The sequence below is a fragment of the Apteryx mantelli genome, chromosome 25 (genome assembly GCF_036417845.1).
Source record: "Apteryx mantelli isolate bAptMan1 chromosome 25, bAptMan1.hap1, whole genome shotgun sequence".
NCBI classification, from domain to species: domain Eukaryota; kingdom Metazoa; phylum Chordata; class Aves; order Apterygiformes; family Apterygidae; genus Apteryx; species Apteryx mantelli.
Window position 1 is genome coordinate 3472639 of NC_090002.1, and position 15199 is coordinate 3487837.

The following is a 15199-nucleotide window of genomic DNA, read 5'->3' on the forward strand; positions in this document are numbered from 1 at the left end:
TGCTTTCTGCCACTCAGCGAATACACGCAGCGGTGTGCTTTTTTGCGAGGCACTGAACACATGCAGCGTTTAGTTTGCGAGGCGGCCAAGAGACGCGACGCTTTGCTTTTGGCGATGCAGGGAAGAGACGCGACGCTTTGCTTGTTGGCGAGGCAGCGAAGAGACGCGGCGGTTTGCATGCTGGCGAGGCGGCCACCGGATCGAGTGGTTTGCTTGCTGGTGAGGCAGCGAAGAGATGCAGCGGTTTGCTTGTTGGCGAGGCAGCGAAGAGATTCAGCAGTCTCCTTGTTTGTGACACAGCCAACATGCCCAGTGGTTGCTCATTGTGCGAGGCAGCGAAGAGATGCAGCACTTTGCTTGTGCAGCAGGTGGCACCGCGGATTGCTTTTTGGCGTGGAGGCGAAGCGAGGCAGCACTTTGATAGCTGGCCAGGCAGCGAAGAGACGCAGCAGTCGGCTTGTTGCTGAGACAGCCAACATGCACAGCGGTTCGTTATTCTGCGAGACAGCGAATGACCGCCTAGCAAATCGCTTTGTGCGTTCGCCACCTCGCTGCCTAGCAAAGCGTCGTCTGCCTTGGGCGCCTAGCAAAGAAGTGCCTGCGTTCGGCGCCTGGCCGCATCGCAGCCCAGCAAAGCGCTGCGTGCCTTGGCCGCCTGGCAAAGCAGCGCGTGCCTTGGCCGCCTCGCCGCCTAAGAAAGCGCTGCGTGCCTTTTCGCCCTCGCCGCCAAACAGAGCGCCGCGTCCCTTCGCCGCCTCGCCGCCTAGCAAAGCGCCGTCTCCCTTCGCCGCCTAGCAAAGCTCCGCGTGCCGTCGCCAAAAAGCAAAGCGCCCTGTTCCTTCGCCGCCTCCCAAATCGCTTCGTCCCTTCGCCGCCTAGCAAAGCGCTGCGTGCCTTCGCCGCCTCACACAGCGCTGCGTGCCTTCACCGCCTCGCCGCTTAGCAAACGCCGTAGTAGCGCCGAAGGGACACGGCGCTTTTGTAGGCGCCGAAGGCACGTGGCGCTTTGCTAAGGCACGAGGCAGCGAAGGCACGCAGCCATTTGCTAGTGGTCGATGGGCTCGGGCGCCTTGCTAGGCGGCGAGGCGGCGAAGGCACGCAGCGCTTTGCCAGGCGCCCAAGGACGCAGCGCTGTGCGAGGCGGCGAGGGCACGCAGTGCTTTGCCAGGCGGCGAGGCGGCGAAGGCACGCAGCGCTTTGCCAGGCGCCCAAGGCACGCAGCGCTCTAGGAGGCGGCGAGGGCACACAGTGCTTTGCTAGGCGGCGAGCCGACGTGGAGCTTTGCTAGGCAGCGAAGGGTGAGGACGCTTTGCTAGGCGGCGAAGGCACGAAGCGATTTGGGAGGCGGCGAAGGCACACGGCGCTTTGCTGGGCGGCGAGGGCGAAAAGGCACGCAGCGCTTTCTTAGGCGGCGAGGCGGCGAAGGCACGCGCTGCTTTGCTCGGCGCCGAAGGCACGCAGCGCTTCCTTCGTTTGCGAGGCAGCGAAGAGAGGGAGCGGTTTGCTTGTTGGCCAGGCAGCGAACAGGCGCCGTGCTTTGCTTTCTGCCACTCAGCGAATACACGCAGCGGTGTGCTTTTTTGCGAGGCACTGAACACATGCAGCGTTTAGTTTGCGAGGCGGCGAAGAGACGTGACGCTTTGCTTTTGGCGATGCAGGGAAGAGACGCAGCGGTTTGCTTGTTGGCGAGGCAGCGAAGAGACGCGGCGGTTTGCATGCTGGCGAGGCGGCCACCGGATCGAGTGGTTTGCTTGGTGGCGAGGCAGCGAAGAGATTCAGCAGTCTCCTTGTTTGTGACACAGCCAACATGCCCAGTGGTTGCTCATTGTGCGAGGCAGCGAAGAGATGCAGCACTTTGCTTGTGCAGCAGGTGGCACCGCGGATTGCTTTTTGGCGTGGAGGCGAAGCGAGGCAGCACTTTGATAGCTGGCCAGGCAGCGAAGAGACGCAGCAGTCGGCTTGTTGCTGAGACAGCCAACATGCACAGCGGTTCGTTATTCTGCGAGACAGCGAATGACCGCCTAGCAAATCGCTTTGTGCGTTCGCCGCCTCGCTGCCTAGCAAAGCGTCGTCTGCCTTGGGCGCCTAGCAAAGCTCGGCGTGCCGTCGCCGTCAAGCAAAGCGCCGTGTTCCTTGGGCGCCTAGCAAAGAAGTGCCTGCGTTCGGCGCCTGGCGGCATCGCAGCCCAGCAAAGCGCTGCGTGCCTTGGCCGCCTGGCAAAGCAGCGCGTGCCTTGGCCGCCTCGCCGCCTAAGAAAGCGCTGCGTGCCTTTTCGCCCTCGCCGCCAAACAGAGCGCCGCGTCCCTTCGCCGCCTCGCCGCCTAGCAAAGCGCCGTCTCTCTTCGCCGCCTAGCAAAGCTCCGCGTGCCGTCGCCAAAAAGCAAAGCGCCCTGTTCCTTCGCCGCCTCCCAAATCGCTTCGTCCCTTCGCCGCCTAGCAAAGCGCTGCGTGCCTTCGCCGCCTCACACAGCGCTGCGTGCCTTCACCGCCTCGCCGCTTAGCAAACGCCGTAGTAGCGCCGAAGGGACACGGCGCTTTTGTAGGCGCCCAAGGCACGTGGCGCTTTGCTAAGGCACGAGGCAGCGAAGGCACGCAGCCATTTGATCGTGGTCGAGGGGCTCGGGCGCCTTGCTAGGCGGCGAGGCGGCGAAGGCACGCAGCGTTTGCCAGGCGCCCAAGGACGCAGCGCTGTGCGAGGCGGCGAGGGCACGCAGTGCTTTGCCAGGCGGCGAGGCGGCGAAGGCACGCAGCGCTTTGCCAGGCGCCCAAGGCACGCAGCGCTCTAGGAGGCGGCGAGGGCACACAGTGCTTTGCTAGGCGGCGAGCCGACGTGGAGCTTTGCTAGGCAGCGAAGGGTGAGGACGCTTTGCTAGGCGGCGAAGGCACGAAGCGATTTGGGAGGCGGCGAAGGCACACGGCGCTTTGCTGGGCGGCGAGGGCGAAAAGGCACGCAGCGCTTTCTTAGGCGGCGAGGCGGCGAAGGCACGCGCTGCTTTGCTCGGCGCCGAAGGCACGCAGCGCTTCCTTCGTTTGCGAGGCAGCGAAGAGAGGGAGCGGTTTGCTTTTGGCGATGCAGGGAAGAGACGCAGCGCTTTGCTTGTTGGCGAGGCAGCGAAGAGACGCGGCGGTTTGCATGCTGGCGAGGCGGCCACCGGATCGAGTGGTTTGCTTGGTGGCGAGGCAGCGAAGAGATTCAGCAGTCTCCTTGTTTGTGACACAGCCAACATGCCCAGTGGTTGCTCATTGTGCGAGGCAGCGAAGAGATGCAGCACTTTGCTTGTGCAGCAGGTGGCACCGCGGATTGCTTTTTGGCGTGGAGGCGAAGCGAGGCAGCACTTTGATAGCTGGCCAGGCAGCGAAGAGACGCAGCAGTCTGCTTGTTGCTGAGACAGCCAACATGCACAGCGGTTCGTTATTCTGCGAGACAGCGAATGACCGCCTAGCAAATCGCTTTGTGCGTTCGCCGCCTCGCTGCCTAGCAAAGCGTCGTCTGCCTTGGGCGCCTAGCAAAGCTCGGCGTGCCGTCGCCGTCAAGCAAAGCGCCGTGTTCCTTGGGCGCCTAGCAAAGAAGTGCCTGCGTTCGGCGCCTGGCGGCATCGCAGCCCAGCAAAGCGCTGCGTGCCTTGGGCGCCTGGCAAAGCAGCGCGTGCCTTGGCCGCCTCGCCGCCTAAGAAAGCGCTGCGTGCCTTTTCGCCCTCGCCGCCAAACAGAGCGCCGCGTCCCTTCGCCGCCTCGCCGCCTAGCAAAGCGCCGTCTCCCTTCGCCGCCTAGCAAAGCTCCGCGTGCCGTCGCCAAAAAGCAAAGCGCCCTGTTCCTTCGCCGCCTCCCAAATCGCTTCGTCCCTTCGCCGCCTAGCAAAGCGCTGCGTGCCTTCGGCGCCTGGCAAACGCCTGCGTCCTTCGGCGCCTCGCCGCATCGTAGCCTAGCAAAGCGCTGCGTGCCTTCGCCGCCTCACACAGCGCTGCGTGCCTTCGCCGCCTCACACAGCGCTGCGTGCCTTCACCGCCTCGCCGCTTAGCAAACGCCGTAGTAGCGCCGAAGGGACACGGCGCTTTTGTAGGCGCCGAAGGCACGTGGCGCTTTGCTAAGGCACGAGGCAGCGAAGGCACGCAGCCATTTGCTAGTGGTCGATGGGCTCGGGCGCCTTGCTAGGCGGCGAAGGCACGCAGCGTTTGCCAGGCGCCCAAGGCACGCAGCGCTCTAGGAGGCGGCGAGGGCACACAGTGCTTTGCTAGGCGGCGAGCCGACGTGGAGCTTTGCTAGGCAGCGAAGGGTGAGGACGCTTTGCTAGGCGGCGAAGGCACGAAGCGATTTGGGAGGCGGCGAAGGCACACGGCGCTTTGCTGGGCGGCGAGGGCGAAAAGGCACGCAGCGCTTTCTTAGGCGGCGAGGCGGCGAAGGCACGCGCTGCTTTGCTCGGCGCCGAAGGCACGCAGCGCTTCCTTCGTTTGCGAGGCAGCGAAGAGAGGGAGCGGTTTGCTTGTTGGCCAGGCAGCGAACAGGCGCCGTGCTTTGCTTTCTGCCACTCAGCGAATACACGCAGCGGTGTGCTTTTTTGCGAGGCACTGAACACATGCAGCGTTTAGTTTGCGAGGCGGCGAAGAGACGCGACGCTTTGCTTTTGGCGATGCAGGGAAGAGACGCAGCGGTTTGCTTGTTGGCGAGGCAGCGAAGAGACGCGGCGGTTTGCATGCTGGCGAGGCGGCCACCGGATCGAGTGGTTTGCTTGGTGGCGAGGCAGCGAAGAGATTCAGCAGTCTCCTTGTTTGTGACACAGCCAACATGCCCAGTGGTTGCTCATTGTGCGAGGCAGCGAAGAGATGCAGCACTTTGCTTGTGCAGCAGGTGGCACCGCGGATTGCTTTTTGGCGTGGAGGCGAAGCGAGGCAGCACTTTGATAGCTGGCCAGGCAGCGAAGAGACGCAGCAGTCGGCTTGTTGCTGAGACAGCCAACATGCACAGCGGTTCGTTATTCTGCGAGACAGCGAATGACCGCCTAGCAAATCGCTTTGTGCGTTCGCCACCTCGCTGCCTAGCAAAGCGTCGTCTGCCTTGGGCGCCTAGCAAAGAAGTGCCTGCGTTCGGCGCCTGGCCGCATCGCAGCCCAGCAAAGCGCTGCGTGCCTTGGCCGCCTGGCAAAGCAGCGCGTGCCTTGGCCGCCTCGCCGCCTAAGAAAGCGCTGCGTGCCTTTTCGCCCTCGCCGCCAAACAGAGCGCCGCGTCCCTTCGCCGCCTCGCCGCCTAGCAAAGCGCCGTCTCCCTTCGCCGCCTAGCAAAGCTCCGCGTGCCGTCGCCAAAAAGCAAAGCGCCCTGTTCCTTCGCCGCCTCCCAAATCGCTTCGTCCCTTCGCCGCCTAGCAAAGCGCTGCGTGCCTTCGGCGCCTGGCAAACGCCTGCGTCCTTCGGCGCCTCGCCGCATCGTAGCCTAGCAAAGCGCTGCGTGCCTTCGCCGCCTCACACAGCGCTGCGTGCCTTCGCCGCCTCACACAGCGCTGCGTGCCTTCACCGCCTCGCCGCTTAGCAAACGCCGTAGTAGCGCCGAAGGGACACGGCGCTTTTGTAGGCGCCGAAGGCACGTGGCGCTTTGCTAAGGCACGAGGCAGCGAAGGCACGCAGCCATTTGCTAGTGGTCGATGGGCTCGGGCGCCTTGCTAGGCGGCGAGGCGGCGAAGGCACGCAGCGTTTGCCAGGCGCCCAAGGCACGCAGCGCTCTAGGAGGCGGCGAGGGCACACAGTGCTTTGCTAGGCGGCGAGCCGACGTGGAGCTTTGCTAGGCAGCGAAGGGTGAGGACGCTTTGCTAGGCGCTTTGCTAGGCGGCGAAGGGACGGAGCGATTTGGGAGGCGGCGAAGGCACACGGCGCTTTGCTGGGCGGCGAGGGCGAAAAGGCACGCAGCGCTTTCTTAGGCGGCGAGGCGGCGAAGGCACGCGCTGCTTTGCTCGGCGCCGAAGGCACGCAGCGCTTCCTTCGTTTGCGAGGCAGCGAAGAGAGGGAGCGGTTTGCTTGTTGGCCAGGCAGCGAACAGGCGCCGTGCTTTGCTTTCTGCCACTCAGCGAATACACGCAGCGGTGTGCTTTTTTGCGAGGCACTGAACACATGCAGCGTTTAGTTTGCGAGGCGGCCAAGAGACGCGACGCTTTGCTTTTGGCGATGCAGGGAAGAGACGCAGCGGTTTGCTTGTTGGCGAGGCAGCGAAGAGACGCGGCGGTTTGCATGCTGGCGAGGCGGCCACCGGATCGAGTGGTTTGCTTGCTGGTGAGGCAGCGAAGAGATGCAGCGGTTTGCTTGTTGGCGAGGCAGCGAAGAGATTCAGCAGTCTCCTTGTTTGTGACACAGCCAACATGCCCAGTGGTTGCTCATTGTGCGAGGCAGCGAAGAGATGCAGCACTTTGCTTGTGCAGCAGGTGGCACCGCGGATTGCTTTTTGGCGTGGAGGCGAAGCGAGGCAGCACTTTGATAGCTGGCCAGGCAGCGAAGAGACGCAGCAGTCTGCTTGTTGCTGAGACAGCCAACATGCACAGCGGTTCGTTATTCTGCGAGACAGCGAATGACCGCCTAGCAAATCGCTTTGTGCGTTCGCCGCCTCGCTGCCTAGCAAAGCGTCGTCTGCCTTGGGCGCCTAGCAAAGAAGTGCCTGCGTTCGGCGCCTGGCGGCATCGCAGCCCAGCAAAGCGCTGCGTGCCTTGGCCGCCTGGCAAAGCAGCGCGTGCCTTGGCCGCCTCGCCGGCTAAGAAAGCGCTGCGTGCCTTTTCGCCCTCGCCGCCAAACAGAGCGCCGCGTCCCTTCGCCGCCTCGCCGCCTAGCAAAGCGCCGTCTCCCTTCGCCGATTAGCAAAGCTCCGCGTGCCGTCGCCAAAAAGCAAAGCGCCCTGTTCCTTCGCCGCCTCCCAAATCGCTTCGTCCCTTCGCCGCCTAGCAAAGCGCTGCGTGCCTTCGCCGCCTCACACAGCGCTGCGTGCCTTCACCGCCTCGCCGCTTAGCAAACGCCGTAGTAGCGCCGAAGGGACACGGCGCTTTTGTAGGCGCCGAAGGCACGTGGCGCTTTGCTAAGGCACGAGGCAGCGAAGGCACGCAGCCATTTGCTAGTGGTCGATGGGCTCGGGCGCCTTGCTAGGCGGCGAAGGCACGCAGCGTTTGCCAGGCGCCCAAGGCACGCAGCGCTCTAGGAGGCGGCGAGGGCACACAGTGCTTTGCTAGGCGGCGAGCCGACGTGGAGCTTTGCTAGGCAGCGAAGGGTGAGGACGCTTTGCTAGGCGGCGAAGGCACGAAGCGATTTGGGAGGCGGCGAAGGCACACGGCGCTTTGCTGGGCGGCGAGGGCGAAAAGGCACGCAGCGCTTTCTTAGGCGGCGAGGCGGCGAAGGCACGCGCTGCTTTGCTCGGCGCCGAAGGCACGCAGCGCTTCCTTCGTTTGCGAGGCAGCGAAGAGAGGGAGCGGTTTGCTTGTTGGCCAGGCAGCGAACAGGCGCCGTGCTTTGCTTTCTGCCACTCAGCGAATACACGCAGCGGTGTGCTTTTTTGCGAGGCACTGAACACATGCAGCGTTTAGTTTGCGAGGCGGCGAAGAGACGCGACGCTTTGTTTTTGGCGATGCAGGGAAGAGACGCAGCGCTTTGCTTGTTGGCGAGGCAGCGAAGAGACGCGGCGGTTTGCATGCTGGCGAGGCGGCCACCGGATCGAGTGGTTTGCTTGCTGGTGAGGCAGCGAAGAGATGCAGCGGTTTGCTTGTTGGCGAGGCAGCGAAGAGATTCAGCAGTCTCCTTGTTTGTGACACAGCCAACATGCCCAGTGGTTGCTCATTGTGCGAGGCAGCGAAGAGATGCAGCACTTTGCTTGTGCAGCAGGTGGCACCGCGGATTGCTTTTTGGCGTGGAGGCGAAGCGAGGCAGCACTTTGATAGCTGGCCAGGCAGCGAAGAGACGCAGCAGTCTGCTTGTTGCTGAGACAGCCAACATGCACAGCGGTTCGTTATTCTGCGAGACAGCGAATGACCGCCTAGCAAATCGCTTTGTGCGTTCGCCGCCTCGCTGCCTAGCAAAGCGTCGTCTGCCTTGGGCGCCTAGCAAAGAAGTGCCTGCGTTCGGCGCCTGGCGGCATCGCAGCCCAGCAAAGCGCTGCGTGCCTTGGCCGCCTGGCAAAGCAGCGCGTGCCTTGGCCGCCTCGCCGCCTAAGAAAGCGCTGCGTGCCTTTTCGCCCTCGCCGCCAAACAGAGCGCCGCGTCCCTTCGCCGCCTCGCCGCCTAGCAAAGCGCCGTCTCCCTTCGCCGATTAGCAAAGCTCCGCGTGCCGTCGCCAAAAAGCAAAGCGCCCTGTTCCTTCGCCGCCTCCCAAATCGCTGCGTGCCTTCGCCGCCTCACACAGCGCTGCGTGCCTTCGCCGCCTCACACAGCGCTGCGTGCCTTCACCGCCTCGCCGCTTAGCAAACGCCGTAGTAGCGCCGAAGGGACACGGCGCTTTTGTAGGCGCCGAAGGCACGTGGCGCTTTGCTAAGGCACGAGGCAGCGAAGGCACGCAGCCATTTGCTAGTGGTCGAGGGGCTCGGGCGCCTTGCTAGGCGGCGAGGCGGCGAAGGCACGCAGCGTTTGCCAGGCGCCCAAGGACGCAGCGCTGTGCGAGGCGGCGAGGGCACGCAGTGCTTTGCCAGGCGGCGAGGCGGCGAAGGCACGCAGCGCTTTGCCAGGCGCCCAAGGCACGCAGCGCTCTAGGAGGCGGCGAGGGCACACAGTGCTTTGCTAGGCGGCGAGCCGACGTGGAGCTTTGCTAGGCAGCGAAGGGTGAGGACGCTTTGCTAGGCGCTTTGCTAGGCGGCGAAGGGACGGAGCGATTTGGGAGGCGGCGAAGGCACACGGCGCTTTGCTGGGCGGCGAGGGCGAAAAGGCACGCAGCGCTTTCTTAGGCGGCGAGGCGGCGAAGGCACGCGCTGCTTTGCTCGGCGCCGAAGGCACGCAGCGCTTCCTTAGTTTGCGAGGCAGCGAAGAGAGGGAGCGGTTTGCTTGTTGGCCAGGCAGCGAACAGGCGCCGTGCTTTGCTTTCTGCCACTCAGCGAATACACGCAGCGGTGTGCTTTTTTGCGAGGCACTGAACACATGCAGCGTTTAGTTTGCGAGGCGGCCAAGAGACGCGACGCTTTGCTTTTGGCGATGCAGGGAAGAGACGCGACGCTTTGCTTGTTGGCGATGCAGGGAAGAGACGCAGCGCTTTGCTTGTTGGCGAGGCAGCGAAGAGACGCGGCGGTTTGCATGCTGGCGAGGCGGCCACCGGATCGAGTGGTTTGCTTGTTGGCGAGGCAGCGAAGAGATTCAGCAGTCTCCTTGTTTGCGACACAGCCAACATGCCCAGTGGTTGCTCATTGTGCGAGGCAGCGAAGAGATGCAGCACTTTGCTTGTGCAGCAGGTGGCACCGCGGATTGCTTTTTGGCGTGGAGGCGAAGCGAGGCAGCACTTTGATAGCTGGCCAGGCAGCGAAGAGACGCAGCAGTCTGCTTGTTGCTGAGACAGCCAACATGCACAGCGGTTCGTTATTCTGCGAGACAGCGAATGACCGCCTAGCAAATCGCTTTGTGCGTTCGCCGCCTCGCTGCCTAGCAAAGCGTCGTCTGCCTTGGGCGCCTAGCAAAGCTCGGCGTGCCGTCGCCGTCAAGCAAAGCGCCGTGTTCCTTGGGCGCCTAGCAAAGAAGTGCCTGCGTTCGGCGCCTGGCGGCATCGCAGCCCAGCAAAGCGCTGCGTGCCTTGGCCGCCTGGCAAAGCAGCGCGTGCCTTCGCCGCCTAAGAAAGCGCTGCGTGCCTTTTCGCCCTCGCCGCCAAACAGAGCGCCGCGTCCCTTCGCCGCCTCGCTGCCTAGCAAAGCGCCGTCTCCCTTCGCCGCCTAGCAAAGCTCGGCGTGCCGTCGCCAAAAAGCAAAGCGCCCTGTTCCTTGGGCGCCTAGCAAAGAAGTGCCTGCGTTCGGCGCCTGGCCGCATCGCAGCCCAGCAAAGCGCTGCGTGCCTTGGCCGCCTGGCAAAGCAGCGCGTGCCTTCGCCGCCTCGCCGCCTAAGAAAGCGCTGCGTGCCTTTTCGCCCTCGCCGCCAAACAGAGCGCCGCGTCCCTTCGCCGCCTCGCCGCCTAGCAAAGCGCCGTCTCCCTTCGCCGCCTAGCAAAGCTCCGCGTGCCGTCGCCAAAAAGCAAAGCGCCCTGTTCCTTCGCCGCCTCCCAAGTCGCTTCGTCCCCTAGCAAAGCGCTGCGTGCCTTCGGCGCCTGGCAAACGCCTGCGTCCTTCGGCGCCTCGCCGCATCGTAGCCTAGCAAAGCGCTGCGTGCCTTTGCCGCCTCGCTGCTTAGCAAACGCCGTAGTAGCGCCGAAGGGACACGGCGCTTTTGTAGGCGCCCAAGGCACGTGGCGCTTTGCTAAGGCACGAGGCAGCGAAGGCACGCAGCCATTTGATCGTGGTCGATGGGCTAGAGCGCCTTGCTAGGCGGCGAGGTGGCGAAGGCACGCAGCGCTTTGCCAGGCGCCCAAGGCACGCAGCGCTCTAGGAGGCGGCGAGGGCACACAGTGCTTTGCTAGGCGGCGAGCCGACGTGGAGCTTTGCTAGGCAGCGAAGGGTGAGGACGCTTTGCTAGGTGCTTTGCCAGGCGGCGCAGGCACGAAGCGATTTGGGAGGCGGCGAAGGCACACGGCGCTTTGCTGGGCGGCGAGGGCGAAAAGGCACGCAGCGCTTTCTTAGGCGGCGAGGCGGCGAAGGCACGCGCTGCTTTGCTCGGCGCCGAAGGCACGCAGCGCTTCCTTCGTTTGCGAGGCAGCGAAGAGAGGGAGCGGTTTGCTTGTTGGCCAGGCAGCGAACAGGCGCCGTGCTTTGCTTTCTGCCACTCAGCGAATACACGCAGCGGTGTGCTTTTTTGCGAGGCACTGAACACATGCAGCGTTTAGTTTGCGAGGCGGCCAAGAGACGCGACGCTTTGCTTTTGGCGATGCAGGGAAGAGACGCAGCGGTTTGCTTGTTGGCGAGGCAGCGAAGAGACGCGGCGGTTTGCATGCTGGCGAGGCGGCCACCGGATCGAGTGGTTTGCTTGCTGGTGAGGCAGCGAAGAGATGCAGCGGTTTGCTTGTTGGCGAGGCAGCGAAGAGATTCAGCAGTCTCCTTGTTTGTGACACAGCCAACATGCCCAGTGGTTGCTCATTGTGCGAGGCAGCGAAGAGATGCAGCACTTTGCTTGTGCAGCAGGTGGCACCGCGGATTGCTTTTTGGCGTGGAGGCGAAGCGAGGCAGCACTTTGATAGCTGGCCAGGCAGCGAAGAGACGCAGCAGTCTGCTTGTTGCTGAGACAGCCAACATGCACAGCGGTTCGTTATTCTGCGAGACAGCGAATGACCGCCTAGCAAATCGCTTTGTGCGTTCGCCGCCTCGCTGCCTAGCAAAGCGTCGTCTGCCTTGGGCGCCTAGCAAAGAAGTGCCTGCGTTCGGCGCCTGGCGGCATCGCAGCCCAGCAAAGCGCTGCGTGCCTTGGCCGCCTGGCAAAGCAGCGCGTGCCTTGGCCGCCTCGCCGCCTAAGAAAGCGCTGCGTGCCTTTTCGCCCTCGCCGCCAAACAGAGCGCCGCGTCCCTTCGCCGCCTCGCCGCCTAGCAAAGCGCCGTCTCCCTTCGCCGATTAGCAAAGCTCCGCGTGCCGTCGCCAAAAAGCAAAGCGCCCTGTTCCTTCGCCGCCTCCCAAATCGCTTCGTCCCTTCGCCGCCTCACACAGCGCTGCGTGCCTTCGCCGCCTCACACAGCGCTGCGTGCCTTCACCGCCTCGCCGCTTAGCAAACGCCGTAGTAGCGCCGAAGGGACACGGCGCTTTTGTAGGCGCCGAAGGCACGTGGCGCTTTGCTAAGGCACGAGGCAGCGAAGGCACGCAGCCATTTGCTAGTGGTCGAGGGGCTCGGGCGCCTTGCTAGGCGGCGAGGCGGCGAAGGCACGCAGCGTTTGCCAGGCGCCCAAGGACGCAGCGCTGTGCGAGGCGGCGAGGGCACGCAGTGCTTTGCCAGGCGGCGAGGCGGCGAAGGCACGCAGCGCTTTGCCAGGCGCCCAAGGCACGCAGCGCTCTAGGAGGCGGCGAGGGCACACAGTGCTTTGCTAGGCGGCGAGCCGACGTGGAGCTTTGCTAGGCAGCGAAGGGTGAGGACGCTTTGCTAGGCGCTTTGCTAGGCGGCGAAGGGACGGAGCGATTTGGGAGGCGGCGAAGGCACACGGCGCTTTGCTGGGCGGCGAGGGCGAAAAGGCACGCAGCGCTTTCTTAGGCGGCGAGGCGGCGAAGGCACGCGCTGCTTTGCTCGGCGCCGAAGGCACGCAGCGCTTCCTTCGTTTGCGAGGCAGCGAAGAGAGGGAGCGGTTTGCTTGTTGGCCAGGCAGCGAACAGGCGCCGTGCTTTGCTTTCTGCCACTCAGCGAATACACGCAGCGGTGTGCTTTTTTGCGAGGCACTGAACACATGCAGCGTTTAGTTTGCGAGGCGGCCAAGAGACGCGACGCTTTGCTTTTGGCGATGCAGGGAAGAGACGCAGCGGTTTGCTTGTTGGCGAGGCAGCGAAGAGACGCGGCGGTTTGCATGCTGGCGAGGCGGCCACCGGATCGAGTGGTTTGCTTGTTGGCGAGGCAGCGAAGAGATTCAGCAGTCTCCTTGTTTGTGACACAGCCAACATGCCCAGTGGTTGCTCATTGTGCGAGGCAGCGAAGAGATGCAGCACTTTGCTTGTGCAGCAGGTGGCACCGCGGATTGCTTTTTGGCGTGGAGGCGAAGCGAGGCAGCACTTTGATAGCTGGCCAGGCAGCGAAGAGACGCAGCAGTCGGCTTGTTGCTGAGACAGCCAACATGCACAGCGGTTCGTTATTCTGCGAGACAGCGAATGACCGCCTAGCAAATCGCTTTGTGCGTTCGCCGCCTCGCTGCCTAGCAAAGCGTCGTCTGCCTTGGGTGCCTAGCAAAGCTCGGCGTGCCGTCGCCGTCAAGCAAAGCGCCGTGTTCCTTGGGCGCCTAGCAAAGAAGTGCCTGCGTTCGGCGCCTGGCCGCATCGCAGCCCAGCAAAGCGCTGCGTGCCTTGGCCGCCTGGCAAAGCAGCGCGTGCCTTGGCCGCCTCGCCGCCTAAGAAAGCGCTGCGTGCCTTTTCGCCCTCGCCGCCAAACAGAGCGCCGCGTCCCTTCGCCGCCTCGCCGCCTAGCAAAGCGCCGTCTCCCTTCGCCGCCTAGCAAAGCTCCGCGTGCCGTCGCCAAAAAGCAAAGCGCCCTGTTCCTTCGCCGCCTCCCAAATCGCTTCGTCCCTTCGCCGCCTAGCAAAGCGCTGCGTGCCTTCGGCGCCTGGCAAACGCCTGCGTCCTTCGGCGCCTCGCCGCATCGTAGCCTAGCAAAGCGCTGCGTGCCTTCGCCGCCTCACACAGCGCTGCGTGCCTTCGCCGCCTCACACAGCGCTGCGTGCCTTCACCGCCTCGCCGCTTAGCAAACGCCGTAGTAGCGCCGAAGGGACACGGCGCTTTTGTAGGCGCCGAAGGCACGTGGCGCTTTGCTAAGGCACGAGGCAGCGAAGGCACGCAGCCATTTGCTAGTGGTCGATGGGCTCGGGCGCCTTGCTAGGCGGCGAAGGCACGCAGCGTTTGCCAGGCGCCCAAGGCACGCAGCGCTCTAGGAGGCGGCGAGGGCACACAGTGCTTTGCTAGGCGGCGAGCCGACGTGGAGCTTTGCTAGGCAGCGAAGGGTGAGGACGCTTTGCTAGGCGGCGAAGGCACGAAGCGATTTGGGAGGCGGCGAAGGCACACGGCGCTTTGCTGGGCGGCGAGGGCGAAAAGGCACGCAGCGCTTTCTTAGGCGGCGAGGCGGCGAAGGCACGCGCTGCTTTGCTCGGCGCCGAAGGCACGCAGCGCTTCCTTCGTTTGCGAGGCAGCGAAGAGAGGGAGCGGTTTGCTTGTTGGCCAGGCAGCGAACAGGCGCCGTGCTTTGCTTTCTGCCACTCAGCGAATACACGCAGCGGTGTGCTTTTTTGCGAGGCACTGAACACATGCAGCGTTTAGTTTGCGAGGCGGCGAAGAGACGCGACGCTTTGCTTTTGGCGATGCAGGGAAGAGACGCAGCGCTTTGCTTGTTGGCGAGGCAGCGAAGAGACGCGGCGGTTTGCATGCTGGCGAGGCGGCCACCGGATCGAGTGGTTTGCTTGGTGGCGAGGCAGCGAAGAGATTCAGCAGTCTCCTTGTTTGTGACACAGCCAACATGCCCAGTGGTTGCTCATTGTGCGAGGCAGCGAAGAGATGCAGCACTTTGCTTGTGCAGCAGGTGGCACCGCGGATTGCTTTTTGGCGTGGAGGCGAAGCGAGGCAGCACTTTGATAGCTGGCCAGGCAGCGAAGAGACGCAGCAGTCGGCTTGTTGCTGAGACAGCCAACATGCACAGCGGTTCGTTATTCTGCGAGACAGCGAATGACCGCCTAGCAAATCGCTTTGTGCGTTCGCCACCTCGCTGCCTAGCAAAGCGTCGTCTGCCTTGGGCGCCTAGCAAAGAAGTGCCTGCGTTCGGCGCCTGGCCGCATCGCAGCCCAGCAAAGCGCTGCGTGCCTTGGCCGCCTGGCAAAGCAGCGCGTGCCTTGGCCGCCTCGCCGCCTAAGAAAGCGCTGCGTGCCTTTTCGCCCTCGCCGCCAAACAGAGCGCCGCGTCCCTTCGCCGCCTCGCCGCCTAGCAAAGCGCCGTCTCCCTTCGCCGCCTAGCAAAGCTCCGCGTGCCGTCGCCAAAAAGCAAAGCGCCCTGTTCCTTCGCCGCCTCCCAAATCGCTTCGTCCCTTCGCCGCCTAGCAAAGCGCTGCGTGCCTTCGGCGCCTGGCAAACGCCTGCGTCCTTCGGCGCCTCGCCGCATCGTAGCCTAGCAAAGCGCTGCGTGCCTTCGCCGCCTCACACAGCGCTGCGTGCCTTCGCCGCCTCACACAGCGCTGCGTGCCTTCACCGCCTCGCCGCTTAGCAAACGCCGTAGTAGCGCCGAAGGGACACGGCGCTTTTGTAGGCGCCGAAGGCACGTGGCGCTTTGCTAAGGCACGAGGCAGCGAAGGCACGCAGCCATTTGCTAGTGGTCGATGGGCTCGGGCGCCTTGCTAGGCGGCGAGGCGGCGAAGGCACGCAGCGTTTGCCAGGCGCCCAAGGCACGCAGCGCTCTAGGAGGCGGCGAGGGCACACAGTGCTTTGCTAGGCGGCGAGCCGACGTGGAGCTTTGCTAGGCAGCGA